Here is a 17,689-nt window from a genome sequence, read left to right on the forward strand (position 1 = left end):
GATTAATATTACAAGCTGAACCACATTTCTTTGGTAACTGACAAACTGACCCTTTGACTTGGACATATCTACAATTTGACCGCGATTTTTAAATGGCCATCCTTAATTTCATAATTACCTTGTTCTTATTTCCTTTCTCACCTAATTATTACAAATTAATTCACAAGGTAAGGTATAGCTGCAACTTTAACAAAATCACAACTTCTATCCCTTCAAGAAAAAATCTAGAATAGCATGCGAGTACTTCACCATTTATACCACAAATCATTGAATTTAAATCATTTTTAAAATTTATATTCTCTCATCTATTTAATCAGATATTCTCCAACGGTGACAATCAATCATTTGCAATTATCCCATAACAACGATAACAACTATTTTGCTTTATTTTCTTTTTGTCTATTATAGTTTTATTACTATTCATTTGAATCTATTTATATATATCAGTATGAAGACGAAAATTTTGGCACATAGAGTGAACCCTTTGAATTTGGACATGATTAAATTAAAAAAACAATAAGAAAGCAAACCTCACTAATACCCCCTAGAATACCCCCTAGACCTAGTGGTTTGTAGTATAGCTTAAGAAATTGTGTTTGACAATAGTTATGAGGTGCGACTAACATATGACTTCTCTACTTGATCTAATAAAGTATTGATATATCAATGAATAAAATGATTCAAATATATTCTTTTTTAAATGAACATTTAATTGCGTTCATGAATAATGTCGTTGTCCTTGTTTGTTGTAATCCTTAATAATGTCCGTCATCTTTAATGAGCACAAAGTCAGAAGGAATGAGTAGAGTGGTTGATCATGATTTTATTTATTTATTTATTTGCGATTAATCGTCTATTTTTATTTTTATTTAATTGTGTTAATCGTTGATGGTTTCCTATTTAATTGCGTTAATTGTCAATTCTTTTTAACTGATTACCAGTTCAACCGGTATGAAGTTAATTGTTATTTGAAATTCTACTTTTTTATTAATTGTAGGATTCTTTTATATAAATTTGGAAAAGAATTTTTACTTAGGTACGTTCTGACAGCATAACGTAGTGCATCCCACAATCTTGCCTCAAAATCAGTTACTAAATATGTTTACATTTATAGATTACTTTACGGATTTACTTATCAGGTGGTTATCAACTTTGGTTAATAAAAAAATCATAATAACAGTTATGTGATCAATTAAATGTTTCCATCAAATATCAATTTATATTCGTCAATCAAAAATATTATTTATATTGTACCGAGTTGAATTACGTTACGATTATTTGATTTGTGTCAAACTTACAACATTTTGATCGCATGAGTCATGAATTTGGATATGGATAACATAAATACAAAGTTGGGCTGGTATAATTTAATTAGTAAAATTGTTGAACTAACCTCATAAAATTGTAAAATTCATTTATTTTAATAATTGTTTATTTAAATTAATGACAATATTACAATTTTTTAATTACACCAGCTCCATATTGGAGTTCATGAATGATATCATTGCATTATTATCTTCATTTGACTTCATGAATGCATTTGAAAATAAACCCTTTGCTCCCATTCCTTTGAAGGGATTAAATTAAATCCCAAGAGATCGAGGTTTCCTCTTATTGAGTTCAATGCTTACAATAACACACTTAAAACCTGAAGATTTTAACACAAATAAAAGAAAAATTAAAGAAAACAAGAAACGAAAAGTAATGATGTAGAGAGGAAGAATTCTGGAATTTTGAGATTCAACTTTACTAACTGCAGAATAACAGAACAGTGGGCTAATTTATACCAGTCAGTTTACAATACGCAGCGTTTTATGCATATTACAAACTTTTAAAATACTTTGTAAACATTACAAACTAAACCCCCGTAGTAAGCTTGTAAACATTTCACTTTTACACAACAATATAAACTGTAAACTATAAACTTAGAGGAAAACTTTGAAAGCCTTTTATGCACCTTTCTCTTTACTCAATGTCCTCTCGTAAAGCAAACCACCTTTCTAGAAAAATTCTTCACCTTTTATCTTTACTTCATACTCTTCACCTTTATCTCTACTTCAATATCCTCCTATAAACCAAACTACCTTACTGGCATCATTTGCTGATTTTTCAACAGCAGCTTCCCTTAATCTGGTCACCTCACTTTGAGCCATCTAACACCATCTGACTTTGTACAACTCCTTCATTTGACACTTATTTTGAAGAAAAAGAAAAAAAAAAAAAAAAAAACACTGTTGTGCACAAACAAATCATAAGCATTCATCAACCAAACTACCTTACTGGCATCATTTGCTGATTTTTTTTTTTTTAACAGTAGCTTCCCTTAATCTGGTCACCTTACTTTGTACAACTCCTTCATTTGACACTTATTTTGAAGTTAAAAACACAACTGTGCACAAACAAATCATAAGCATTCATCAACCAAAGCATAAGCATTCATCAACCAGAGTTAAAGTTTTAGCAGAAGCTAATCAAAAGCATTCAACTCTAAGAGTCGGCTAAAGTAACAGGTTCTTCTACAGGTTCTTCTGCAGGTATGGATGATACTACATTCAGTTTGTCCTTGAGAGTCAGAAATCTGTGAGCAGGAAGAGCCTTTGTCAAAGTATCAGCAACCTGGTATTTAGAACACACATATTGAACACATAATCTTTTCTCAACAGCCAACTCCTTCATATAATGCACATCAATTTCAATGTGCTTTGTCCTGGCATGAAATACAGGATTGGAGGACAGTGCACCAGCACTCATATTGTCACACCAAAGTATTGGAATGTTGATGAATTGTAAACCAAGTTCCTGAAATAAATTTTGAACCCAAACCAATTTAGTTGTTGCCTGGCTAAGAGCTCTATACTCTGCCTCTGTAGAAGACAACGCAAAAACTTTTTGTTTACTTGAGCACCATTGAATTAGATTTCCCCCAAGAAAAATACTGTAACCCGTTGTGGACTTTTTCTCATTCTCATCATTGGCCTAATCTGCATCAGTATATCCTTCCAACTTGAACTGTTGGTTTTGTTTAAACAGTAAGCCATGCTGGATTGTCCCTTTAATGTAATGAAGGACTCTTTTACAGGCAGTCCAGTGGTTTGTAGTAGGATATTGAAGAAACTGACTTAGCTTATTAACAGCAAAGGCTAAGTCAGGCCTTGATAATGTTAGATATTGGACTCCTCTTACTAGACTTTGGTATAGAGATGGCTGATCAAAAAAGTCACTATCCTCTTTCATGAGCTTTGTTCCAGTTGCCATGGGAGTGTTACATGGTTTGCACTCTGAGAGACCAGCCTTATTCAGTAGGTCTTGTGCGTATTTTGCTTGAGTAAGGAGAAGTCCTACTTTGTTCCTATGCACCTCAAAGCCCAAGAAGTAATTAAGAGCACCTAGAGTCTTCAAAGCAAATTTGCTATTTAAATCTGTAACAATATGCTCAATTAAGGTAGGATCATTCCCTGTTATAAGGATGTCATCTGCATAAACCAAGAGATAAACCACTTGAGTGCCTTTTTTGAAAAAGAATAAACTTGTGTCTGAAATACTACTCTGAAATCCCCACTCAACCAAGGCTGTTTTTAGTTTATCAAACCAAGCCCGTGGGGTTTGCTTTAGCCCATAAAGAGCTTTGTGAAGTTTACAAACATGCTTGGATTTAGACTGATCAATAAAGCCATCAAGTTGAAGCATAAACACTATTTCAATAAGTTCCCTTTGCAGAAATGCATTGTTGATGTCTATTTGTTGTATTTCCCAATTGTGATGAACTGCAAGTGACAGCATAATTCTGATGGTTCCAGGTTTAATCACCAGTGAGAAGGTGTCAAAATAGTCTAGACTAGGGGTTTGTTGAAACCCCTTGGCCACTAATCTTGCTTTATATTTCTGTAGGGTCCCATCAGCTTTTAGTTTAGTCTTGAAAACCCATTTACAGCCCACAACATTCATATCTGAGGTGAAGGGGACTAATTCCTAGGCCTTGTTTCTTAAGAGAGCCTCAAACTCCTCTGTCATGGCTACCTTCCGTTCTGGAAAAACTAAAGCTTCTGCAGCAGATTTTGGCTCTGGAAGAATGGAGATAGTGGTGATATAAGCCTGTCCTATGGGATGTTGTGAGTGAGATTTTGATCTGGAAATCATGGGATGATGATTGGTGCTAAGAGTGTGTTTTTGAAAGGGTAAAACCACTTCTAGATGAATTCCTGAAGGAGCATTCTCGGATTCAGAAGAGAGGAATGTCATAGTTGGTTGCTGACCACCAGTATTATCTTTCATTATATCACCTCCAGGCTGCTGAGTTAAACTAGTAGAGGAGATTATCACAGCTGGTTGCTGACCTGCATTATTATCCTTTATTATACCACCACTAGGCTACTGCGTTAAACTAGAAGGAGAGAATGTTACGGCTGGTTGCTTACTAGCAGTATTATCCTTCATTATACCACCACTAGGCTGTTGAGTGGCACCAGATTGCAACATGTTACCAGCAAACCTCAAAATAAAATTCCTCATAGAAGACATATCATGAGTAGTAGTATTAGACTACTTAGTAGAATTAAACCTCATATTCTACTCTATTTGAGGATCCAAGCAGTGAGACATATTCCAAGAGGAAGAAAAACTTTCAACATTGGATAAACTCAGTCCTGTACTATCCAAATCCTTAAACAGAAAACAGTTAAAACCAAGCTTGTAAGGAAAACTTGTTTCATTGAATTACCTGCTTGGCAATATAAATTTTCCTTGTAGAGGAGAGGCATTTGTACCCTTTGTGTGCTAGGCTGTATCCTATGAAAACACACTGCTCTAAATGGTAAGACAATTTATGTTTTTGGTAAGGTCTTATAAAAGGATAACAGCTGCATCCAAAGACCTTCAGCTCACTATAATCAGGTGTCTTTCTGTACAACATCTGCTAAGGTGATACATCTTCAAGGGCAGAAGAGGGAACCTTGTTGGCAAGATACACAACAGTGTTGAAAGCTTGCCACCATAGGCATAAAGGCATACCAGCATGTGCCAATAATGTTAGACTAAATTTTGTAATGATCCTATGTTGTCTTTCTACTCTCCCATTTTATTGATGTAGATAGGGACAAGGATGTCTAAAATTAATCCCATGTTGTTGTAAATATCCAGTAAAGGATCTAAATTCACCTCCCCAATCAGTTTGTGAAGTCTTTAACTTGGCATCTAATTGTTTTTTCGAAAGACAATGGAAATAGGTAAAAACCTTAAAGGCTTTAGACTTAAATTTCAGAGGGTATATCCATATATATCTACTAAAATCATCCACAAATAGTATGTAATACCTAAAACCTTCAGAGGAGCACACAGGGGCAGGACCCCACAAATCAAAGTAAACCAATTCAAGAGGTTTTGTTGTCCTAAAGGCAGACTTGGGAAAGGAAGTCTGAGATAATTTTCCAAATTGACAAGATTCACAAAAGATGTTATTAGCAAATGAACCAGTAACATGCACTTTATTCATCACATTCTTAAGAGTTTTCACTTGTGGATGCCCCAACCGAGCATGCCACAATTTTTTCAAACTAAGACTTACATCAGATTGTTCTTCTTGAGAATCAGAATTTTTATTCAAGTAATTATTACTAGATAAAGTGTTGGAGACATCAGCAACAAAGCAAGATACAGGGGAGTTAGAGTTGGAGGAGCAATTGGCAAGGAAACTTGCAGCTGGTACAAGCCATCTTGTAAGGTTCCTTTAAGCAGTACCTCTTTAGTCCATTTGTCCTTTACAAGACAATGATCAGAGTGAAATTCTATGATCACACCATTGTCTTTAGTAATTTGAGATATGCTTAGTAAGTTTTTTGCTATATGAGGCACACATAACATATTCTTGAGAAGTAAAACTCTAGGAAAAGTTTGGGAGTGTAAAAGGGACACAGAGACAAGGACAGCTTGTCCATTTCCCACTTGGACTGCTCCTCCTCCTTGATAGTTGTCTTGGATGACAAGATTGTTGAGGTCAGAAGTCATGTGATTTGTAGCTCCAGAGTCTACATACCATTTCTGGTCTATCACAGTGTGTGGTATAGCCATGGTGGTTCCAACTGAAGTTGGTGCATGATTCTGATGTTTTGTTTCATTACTGAAGAATCTACTAGAGTGAGATTGCTGAGAACCTCCAAGATTGGATGGAATATAACTGTATTGTCCATGATAACTAGTCTGAGCATTTGGCATTACAGAACTATATGTTGTAGGAACAAATTTGTGGACACACGGTCCGGGCATAACTCCAGTAGGCATAACTCCAGTTGCTAACAGAGCTTGGGCAGATTCATGAGATTGACCTTCTATTAAAGTTTGAACAGGTCCAGTATTGTATCCATGAGTAGCATTGTATCCAGGGCCAGAATTGTATATAGGTCCAGAATTGTATCCAGATCTAGAAGACACAAACCCTTGATATTCATGGTCAAACCTGTGATAACATTATAGGGCTGAGTGACCTCCTTTTCCACACACTTGGCATATTAACTTTGGTCGAAAGTATCCTCTGCCTCTTCCTTTACCACACACCATTTGAGAGTGATACACTTGGTATTGATTAAGAGGAGTAAACTATGAGTACTACTGTTGTTGAGGGGAGGTAAAATCAGGTCTAGCAAATCCTTGATTGGCTGTGAAACCAGGATGCTGATGTTGAGAAATGACATTTGAAATTGGTGGTTGAGATAAGACTGGAGCTGATGGAGAGAATTGATTAAAGGTTCTTGAATTATCAGTCTCAAACAGGTGAGGGTTTGTGTGCTGTGACACAACTGAAGGATCATTCTGACCTTACTTAGAGACCATCAAAGCTTCATGAAAATGAGTTGGAAGCATGTTGTTGTTCATGTTTGTGAAGTAAAAATTGAACCTCCTGTAAAGTGGTTTGACTACTACTCGCAGTTAAGTTTGCCACAACTGCATCATATTCAGGCCCAAGGCCATCTAATATATATAACAAGAGTTCTTCATCAGATATATTAACACTATTGGCAATCAATTCGTCCCCTAACTCTCTCATTTTTAACACATACTCATTAACAGTACTAGCATCTTTCTTTGTAGTTTGTAACCAATTTCTAAGGTGAAGAGGTCTAGCCTTGGAAGCAGATTGAAAGTGCATCTATAAAATATTCCAAATCTCATACGCAGAAGTACACTTAGCTACATGACGATACATAGTTTCAGACATTGTAAAGTACAGCCAACTTACCAAAAACTTGTCAATCTTTTTCCAAGCAAAATAATTTGGATTCGGCTTCTTGACAGCTTGTTCAGAATCATCTGCTTTCTCAATCAAGAACATCGGTGGACACGTTCTCTCTTCAGTCACGAACATTTCAATTCCATGAGAGGTCAGCATTGGTAAAATTTGGGACCTCTAGAAAGAATAGTTACTTTCAAGCAATTTCACAGAAATGGTGGGTAAGGTGGGTGGATTACTTGGAATAACGAAACTCAAACCCTCAGTGTTCATTTCTACCGATTTTGAGCTGAAATTTTCTAAGTTAAAGACAAAATCAACCATAGACTTTTGTCCAGGGCTCTGATACCATGAAGATTTTAACACAAAGAAAAGAAAAATTAAAGAAAACAAGAAACGAAAAGTAACGATGCAGAGAGGAAGAATTCTGGAATTTTGAGATTCGACTTTACTAACTGTAGAATAATAGAATAGTGGGTTAATTTATACTAGCCACTTTAAAATACGCAGTGTTTTATGCATATCACAAAATTTTACAATACTTTGTAAACATTACAAACTAATCCCCAGTAGTAAGATTGTAAACATTTCACTTTTACACAACAATATAAACTGTAAACTATAGACTTAGAGGAAAACTTTGAAAGCCTTTTTCTGCACCTTTCTCTTTACTCAACAAAACCTATAAATAGGATTCGAAACTTAAAACAATAATATTGTACATAAAACCTTAAACCTTAACATCAGAAAAAACCAAAACTTTAAATTAATATCGTTACACTTGAAATTTTATCGTTAAAACATGAAATCAATAAGACTTTGTTACTTTCATTAGAGATTTAAACTTATATTATTATAATATAAAAAAAGAAATGAACATTATCATTACTAAAATGAGTTCATAAGTTTTTATTTTAATTTTTTAGACAAGTTGTCATCCTAAAAAATATTTTTTAAACATTTGATCAGTTATACTCAATTAAATTTCTTTGACTTTGCTTATTATTTAACTTTTCAATGAAGTCAATAACTTTGACTTTGTGAAAAAGGAAATTACTTTTCTGATGTCAATAATACTAAACTTACAAAGATTTTTATACAAAGTGAGGTGGCAAAAAATGAACGGAAGAGTGAAACAAAAAGTCAAACTCATTAAATTCACTCTTCCATTCATTTTTTGCCACATCACATTATATGGAGATTTTTGTAAAATTTATTTGTAAGTGTAATATTACTCTTCTGATGTTACTTCTTTACCTGCTCCTTGTGCATTTTGTTCATTCATTCTCTGTCTCCATCTTTGATTTACTTATCTTCTCAGAAGTGAGAAAAGGAAGTGCTCATCAATTCAGATAAACAACATACACTTTGTTTTTACGTAACAGATTTATCAATTCTTTAATTTGGTTACTACGGTTAATTTATAGTGAACATTATTGATCATTTTATTTAGAATAGTATGAAGAGGATCTATATTCAAGTTATTGTTGCTTATTTTACAGGGTTCTCTTTTTAATGCGCCCCCTTTCATATGGGCTTATATTCCTTGAAAATCTCATGAGTAGATCTATCCAAAGTGACTTACATCTGAATTTTGCGTTCTCCATTTTCAATAACAGTTGATTTTCTTATCTAACAGGTTGAAGGAGTTAAAGGCATCATGGCTGCTTATACGAATGCTCTCCACAATGTTTCTCTGGCAGGTGATAAACGTGGCTGCACAAATTGCTGGTCAGTCCACCTTAGGTGACAGAAGCAAGTATTTTGTCTTGCTCATTATAACGGTAAATAGAATTATAACTTCTCACAGTTTTCCTTTTTCTTCTTTCATAATTTCCATCTTTGTGCTTTTAATCATTTGTAACCTTTTGTAGGATGGAGTTGTAACTTAGATCTTCAAGAAACCAAAGATGCTTTGGTGGAGAGCATCTGATCTTCCCCTTTCAATTCTTATTGTTAAGTGGAGGTGCCGATTTTACACATGGAGGTAAACATTTGATCGTTCTAAAAAATATTTTTTGACATTTGTTCAGTCATACTCAATTAAATTTCAGAATATATTATTCTATTCTAAATAAGGAAATGAATTAAACTATTATTTGTCAACCGATTATAGGTTGTCGAATGTCATACTAAGCTATCAAATTCCTATTATCCACTAAAAGTCAACCTTGCCTTTTTCCATTTAGATCTTGACTCTTTCTTCAAGAAAACATTATAAATACCTACCATAAGAAAGAACCAGCCCATCAAAAAACCAAATTCATAGCATCAAAATGCACGGCCTTGTTGTAGCGAATACGGTGGTGGCTGCGACGGCTTGTTCGGTGTGGGATATCTATAGCAGCCTTCAAGTCGTCACAATTATAAATACATTTCTGCCAGATGTACTTGGAACAGTAAAAGTCCTTGAAGGTGATGGACAAGTTGGCACACTTCTAAACGTTACATTTCCACTAGGTAATTAATTCATATTATTATCAAACATTTCATTTGAGCTACCGAATTTAAATATTTATTTTATTTGGTTTTTGTTTTAGGAACTCCTGGAGTTGGTTATATGAAGGAAAAAATTCAAGGTTAATTATAAGAAACGTGTCAAGAAACACAAACCATTGAAGGAGGATTTTTAGCACTGGGCTTCAAACGCTATATACTCATACAAAATTATTGAGAATAATTTTACATCAAGTATTATAAGGTCAACAAAAGTTGAGGTTGATGATAAATTATCAAACCTTGCTTCTAAGTGAACACCAAGCTAGTTGAAACACTTGCAGAAACCGTTGGGAAGTACCTGACAGAAGAAACTCCTCCTTAGAATCTGCAAAAGGAATTCGGCTATTGTGTATATTCTTTTATGTCTAGTTTATAAGGTTTCCGTTCTGCTTTACAACTTTCATGTTTGAATTTACAAATTGTATGTTGATTTATTTTACTGTAATAAAACTCATATTTGTGGTTATAACTGGACAATTATCATGATTTTGTGACTACATGGATTAGTTTATTGCATTTTGTAAAAATTGTTAGAATTAAGCACGATTAGAGTTTGAAATTTTAAAAATTTAAACTTTCTAATTTAAAATAGGTGTTTGTAGGTTTTAAGTTTAGCTTCTTTTATGTGTTCGGTTGCTGTAGCCAAACCTCCTCCCGTCACCGTTACCACTGACACTATTGTGTACATCTTGTCTAGTGGTGCCGACGCTGTCACCAGACTTGCTGTCGGGGACACGTCTATCCCACCTTCAGCGACTGGTTTAATTGCTACAAGTAGTTGGCATATTTATTGTTTCAAGTTTTAAGAGCAAGAAGCATATGTGTGACGCAACATTTCGAGTTCACTGGTTTGCCTTGTAAACGTCTATATTAAGAGTTTTTAATAAACTCGAAATAGATGAAAATCACCTCTATCTTTTTTAAAAAGATGGATGAAGAGGTTAACTCTTTTACGGTAATGGATGATATCCTTACAAGGTAAACTAGAGTGCTCAAAAGCATTAAGACTCGGTAAATATCAAAATTGATGTGATTCCCCTTTACGTAAAATCTGGGTCTGCGCTAGTTAGAGCCCTTAAGTACTTGGCACTACCAGGGAAAATATTTCCTTCTTAGTAAATAAACTCAACAAATTTTGTAAACACAAACTGCAACAAAAATGGCTTGCCTTTGGAAAAAAAAAAAAAGTTAGTATTCTATTTGTTTTGCTTTTCTGTAGTTAATTTTGTTAATTATTAAGCCTGTTAAAGTCAATTATAAGCAGCTTTACTGACTTAGCTTAATATTCAGCTTTATGAGTTAGCTTGTAAGCGTTAGCGCCATAAGCCAAGACTGAATGATGTTATTTGAGCCTGACTTGATTTAGTTCAAATATAACAAAACTTTTTGATATTTTAACATTTGAGTTTTACCCAATTAAATTTAGATTTATGTTATTCGGAATTAAGACTGGTGAAGAGTGAAAGATGGACAAAGGAGACTCAAAGAGATAATTTAATGAATTAATTGTTACTTAATTAACATTACCTATTCATACTAAATAAACTATAAAACAAGATAGTAAAATATTCTAATGATTACTAAATCCCCTAGAGAGTAAAATAAATATTCTTAACTATTATGTAAATAACATATTTTTCTACCATTTGCATTCCATTTCACAATTATATTTCTAAAAAAGGAAAAGAATCAACACTTATTTTTAAATTGTCAAATATATATTTACTTTATAAAACAAGTTGTCTCAAGTCATATTTAAAATTATTGTATTCTATTTTAAAAAGTGAAATAATTAAATATTGATTTAAAATTTGTCAAAGTCATATTTAAATTTGATTTTGCGTTAAGGTATTTGACTGTGCCTTCAAATAAACTAAGAAATGACAATTTGTATAAAAAACTAAGAAATTATGTGCATGATCTAATAAAGTATTGATATGTCAATGATGAATATTTTTTTAATTACAAAACCAACTACACATTTTGAGTTCATGAATGATGTTGTTGTCACTGTCGGTTGTAATCCTAGTTCCATTATTATCTTCATTTAATATATTTAGTTGTGGGAGTCCAAAACTTGAAATAGCTATATACGTATGTGTGTGTGTACTTTCTCTTTTTTGAATTCAGAATTCTTAGGTTAACATATCAACATCATGTCCCTTTATATCATTGCACAAGTCCCCTAAAATTAATTTTAAGCTTGAAATTTGAAACTGACAATGTTATACCTAGAACTTTTAACGTGAATTGGAAAACTATAAATAGCACTTGAAAACTATATTATACGTGCAATCTATAAGGGTTTGTGACATGAATCAATTAAATCATTAATTTAAAATTTACTGTGGGGAATGATAATTAACGATGGAGTGAGACATGATAATGAAGGCTGATATGTTTGTGGCAATGTTGTTGATGGAGAGTTGGAGTTTTGTTCTTTCACTATACTTAAATATAAAATTAATTTAATTTCAGGATTAGTTGTTATAATTCTAGATGTATACAATATTATTGATAAAGATAATCCAAAAATTAATTATAAAATTAATTTAATTTCAGGATTATTTATTACAATTCAAGATAAATACAATATTATTGATAAACAATATTGGGATATTATAACCTTACGGGGTTGACTTGGTGGTCAATAAAATTTACTCTCTTTATTTACTTTTTTGGTTCAAACCACTTTAGAGGACATCTACTACATTTGTGACTCTCCCGTGGAACATTGGGCTTGGCGTTTATTCAATAGACATGTTGTTTACCTTGGTTATCCAAAAAAAAAAAAAAAAAGGATATCTTTTACCATTTAAAATAATTTACAAAATAAAAACATTTACTGAAAATGGAAATTTAAACTAAATTATGATTTGAAAAACCTATAAAACTATGTAGTTTCGAAATGACTTGTTTTAAACTTGGCAAACATTTAACAAACGGTCATAATACCTATTTACCCAAGCAAAAGCTGAGGTTTTAATAGGAAAAAATATAAAATAATTATAAATTGATCCCCGTGGAAATAAATATGTTTTGAAGGGATTTCAAATGTAACTAGAATTATTATATGTTTTTTGAAAATGAGTTTGAAAAATATAACTTAAAATTCTATGCTATTAGCTAAAACTGTTGAATTTCTAAAAAGAAAGAACTTTATAAAATAAACTACTTGGAATAAAATTTTGAAATTTTCTGGTTATTAAAGATTTTTGAAGATTTTTAAAAATATAAATATTTGGAATATTAGACTTATGAAAAATGCAAAAGTATCGAAGTTCAGGAACAGAGAATTTTTTGGAGACTATGAGTTTTTACAATTCAAGTATGAAATTTTGCTATTTTGCTACTGTGAATGATAAAGAATAGTAGATTTTGATTTAGAATGGTTTTAGGGAGGTTTTAGGGATTATAAACCACTTTTTTTTTTTTTTTTGAAAATAACTTTTCATGTTATTAATTGAAATGTCCAATTAGGGTCCCCCAAGCGGGCCAAATCTAAAGAAACATTTCAATTTAAAATAGGCCCTATTGGACTTTCTTACCTGCCGCACGATAACTCACAAAATAATGCCCTTAAAAGGGTTTAAGAGAAACAAACCTTCGAACTGAGCTTAATAGGTTTTTCTGAAGCGTTGAACGGCTTTGAAACTCCTTTTGTTGAGTTGATTCCTTGGTTGGACCCATTTAGCCTTTATTGGGCTTCCTTGGCAAAAATGGCATCAACAATTTCGTATCATATCAATAGTCAAAGCTTTGATTACTTAAATATTAATATTCTTAAGTGTATGCATCAAAATGCGCATGTGTTCCATTTAATCCAGTAATTTTATCAAATTGATATATAAATACTAGATAAATTTATGAAAAAATTTGCAACAACTATTTTATAATTATATAATACTTTTAATAATATAATGATAGCTAGTTACCATTTCAATGTTCAAAGCTTTGAGCACTTCTATATTACTTTTCTAAAACGTACACTCTTTTATCTAATTATTTTATGTAATTAATAAAATAATAACTAGATAAAATTTTTAGAAAATTTGTGACAAATTGTTATAATTATATGATATCACCTGTCTAGTTGTTTTTATAATGATAGTTATCATTTCAATGTTTAAAGCTTTGAGCACTTCTATACGTACACTATTTTATCTAATTATTTTATGTAATTAATAAAATAATAACTAGATAAATTTTTTTAAAAATTTGTGACAAATTGTTATAATTATATGATATCACCTGTCTAGTTGTTTTTAGTGATAGTTATCATTTTAATGTTCAAAGCTTTGAGCACTTCTATATTACTTTCTAAAGCGTACATTCTTTAACCTATTTATTTTATGTAATTAATAAAATAATAAGTAGATAAAATTTTAGAAAATTTGTGACAAATTGTTATAATTATATGATATCACCTGTCTAGTTGTTTTTATAATGACAGTTACTAATACAGTAGTCAAAGCTTAGACCATTTCAGTATTACTCTCATTAAATGTTTTTTTTCTTTGATCTACTAATTTTATGTAATTAGTATAATAATAACTCAACAAGATTCTTAGAAAGTGGTAATAACTTATTATAATTATAAAATATTACCTTTTTAAATTAATAATATATAGTGAAGTTATCATAGATTGTCCAGGTAGAATCAGAATCGATGGTCAAGTTCCACCAGTACAGGCAACCAGAACTGAACTAGGAACCGAAGCCAAAATCGAAATCCGAGTACTTAGGTTGGAACTGGTTTCAGAACCACGACTTAATTGAAATTTTAAAAAAAAAATGGGAGTTCTTTTGTAATTTCCCCTTTTAAATAACAATTTAGGGTATAGAATTGAGGATTGGGGAATTTTGAAATTTTTTGTTAAGAGAGAAGAAGAAGAAGAAGAAGAAGAAGAAAGAGGAAAATAAAGAGATGGAAGAAAATAGAGAGACAAAAAAGAGAGGAGGAAAAAAAGAACATAACGGAAAGAAAGAGTTAGTAAAGCAAGGTAGCGATTGTATCTGGTAGCTTGACGGTGACGTGTTACACGTTCAACAAGGACGATGGTGTTGGCTCCGATTGGAAATGGCAATGGGTTGAGAAAAGGAATTAGGGGAAATATGAAAGACAAGAGAGAGATAAAAAAGAGAAGAGGAAGTGAAGAAACATAATGGAAAGAAAAAGATGGTAGAGCAAGGCGGCGACAAGATCTGGTAGCTCGACAGCAAAGTGTTACACATTCAAGAAGGACAACGGTGTTTGCTTTGATAGGAATGGCAATAGGTTGAGTAGAGGAATTGGGGGAAATGAAATATGTGATGAAAACTTTGGGTTGTAATTTTCAGTAATAGTGCAGGGTACCCAAAACCTAAAATGAAACTTGTGGCTCTAGAGCAATAGACAGGGGTTTGATTAGTAAATCAGCAATTTGAAGTTTTGAGGGCACAAATTGAACAACAAGGTTTTTAGCCAAAACTTACTCTCGGATGTAGTGAGCGTCTATTTCTATATGTTTAGTTCGGGCATGAAAAACAAGGTTGGAAGCCAACACACGTGCACTAACATTGTCACCCCAAATAACCGGGGTTGAGTATATACTTATTCCTAACTCAGTGAACATACTTTGTAACCAAGCAATTTCTGTAGCAGTTTGTGCCAAAGCTCTATATTCAGCCTTGGTAGAAGACAAGGCTACTACTTTTTGTTTTCTGGAACTCCATTGGATCAAGTTAGGACCCAAATAAACACAATATCCACTTGTAGATCGTCTATCTTCAACATTGCTTCCCCAATCAGTGTCAGCATAACACTCTACATGTAGGAAGCTTGCTGGTTTGAATTGAAAACCAAAATTCAAAGTACCTTTTATGTATCTGAGTCCTCATTTGCAAGACTACCAATGCAACTTAGTAGGAGCTTGTAAAATTTGACTAAGTTTATTGATAGTGAAGCTAATATCAGGTCAAGTAAGAGTGAGATATTGCAATACACCTATGGTACCTTTGTAAAGGCTGGGATTCTCAAACAGTTCACTGTCATCACAGCTAAGCTTTGTACCAACAGCCATGGGCATGGAACAAGGATTTGCTTCAAACATTTTGGTTTTAATAAGCAAATCTTATGCGTATTTAGACTTTTAAGATGAATACTTGTAGAGGATTTAGTTCCTTCCATTCCTAAGAAGTACTTGAGAAAGCCTAAGGCTTTGAGTGCAAATTGATCATTCAACTCTTTAACCAAATGAGTAATATAGGCTAAATTTGACCCTGTGAAAAGTATATCATCCACATAGACCAAAACATAGATTAGGCCAGTATCCAATTTGAGACTAAAGAGGCTAGAATTAGAGATTGAATTTCTAAATCCCTTGGCTTAAAGAGCATTTTCAAGCTTGTCAAACTAGGCTCTAGGAGCTTGTTTAAGACCATACAAGGCTTTATTCAGTTTACACACAAAGGAAGGCTGAGTAGCAAATGCAAACCCCATAGGTTGCTTCATGTAAACTGTCTCATTGAAAGTGCCATTCAGAAATGCATTATTCACATCAATTTGTTGTACATCCCAAGAATTTGTAACAGTTAAGGTAAGAATGATTCTGATGGTAGAGGGTTTAATGACTTAACTAAATGTTTCAAAATAGTCCAGTCTAGGTGTTTGTTGGAAGCCCTTAGCCACTAGGAGAGCCTTATATTTTTGCAGGGTGCCATTTGCATGAAATTTAGTGCGAAAGACCCACTTATTTCCTACAATACTCATATCCGCTGTAGGAGGCACAAGGGTCCAGGTGTTGTTGTGAACAAGAGCATCAAATTTTGCTTTCATGGCTTTTCTCCTTGTGGTGCTAGTTAGAGCTTTAGCAATTGTCAGTGGTTCTAGTTCTATAATAGGCTAACCTTATGTAAGATAGGCAGTATGAACTAGGTCATCATCCCTTTTGGTAGAGAAACTAGCGGCTAACTTGGCTCTTGTGATCATGGGGTGATTGTTGATAACAGACATGGGCTAAACATTTGTGAACTTTGACGGATTCAGATCAACTTCAAGTGGGCAGTTGGGTAAGGAACAAGTGGAAGGGATAATGGGTAGATTAGATATTGATTGGGAGCTGACTAGTAAGGTTAAGTTGGGAGAGGAATCTACAGTGTGTAAGGTTGGTGAGATGGCATGTAAGTCTGATGAGTTAACGTGTAGGTCTGATGAGTTTGGTTACAAGTCTGATAGAGAAGAATAGGTGGCGTGGAAATCTAGTAAAATGGTGTGTAAGGTTGATGAGCTACTTGGTGACTTTGGTGAGGCAGTTTGTGATGAAACCTTGAAGGATTGTAAAGCTGTTGAGGAAGTATTTGTGATTACTTGAGTAGGATGAGTATGAGATTGAGGCAATGAAGTAGAGGGATGATTGTTGTATTAGGGAAAAAGGACTGAGATTAAGAGCCAATTGTTGGAGGAGGAGCAAAATCAGCTTGAAGACAGGGAATATGAATAGTAACACATGGAAAACTAGAAGAATTTGTAGTGTAGGGGCTGACTAAAGAATTAGAATCAGGACCAAATAAACCAGCAGTTTGTTCAAACCTATTTTCTAAAAAAGGAAACTCAATTTCGTTGAACTTAACACTAGGAGAGACAAAAAAAATTCCATCAACTCTTAGACACTTGTACTGTTTGTGTATTAACCTATAACTAACAAACACACATTTAAAGGAATGGAAATCAAATTTGTGGCTATTAAAATTTCTAAGAAAAGGAAAGCAAGCACAACCAAATACTCTAAGACTATCATAGGAAGGAATTTTGTTGAAAAGTGTAAAATAGGGTGTGTTATTTTGAAGTACATCAATAGACATTCTGTTAATAAGAAAAATTGTTGTTTCAAAAGCTAACCACCAATATTTTAAAGGCATGAATGCATGGGCTAGTAAGGTAAGGCATGTTTCAACTATGTGTCGATGTTTGCGCTCACTCTTACCATTTTG

The sequence above is a fragment of the Pistacia vera genome, unplaced genomic scaffold (genome assembly GCF_008641045.1).
Source record: "Pistacia vera cultivar Batoury unplaced genomic scaffold, PisVer_v2 Contig93, whole genome shotgun sequence".
NCBI classification, from domain to species: domain Eukaryota; kingdom Viridiplantae; phylum Streptophyta; class Magnoliopsida; order Sapindales; family Anacardiaceae; genus Pistacia; species Pistacia vera.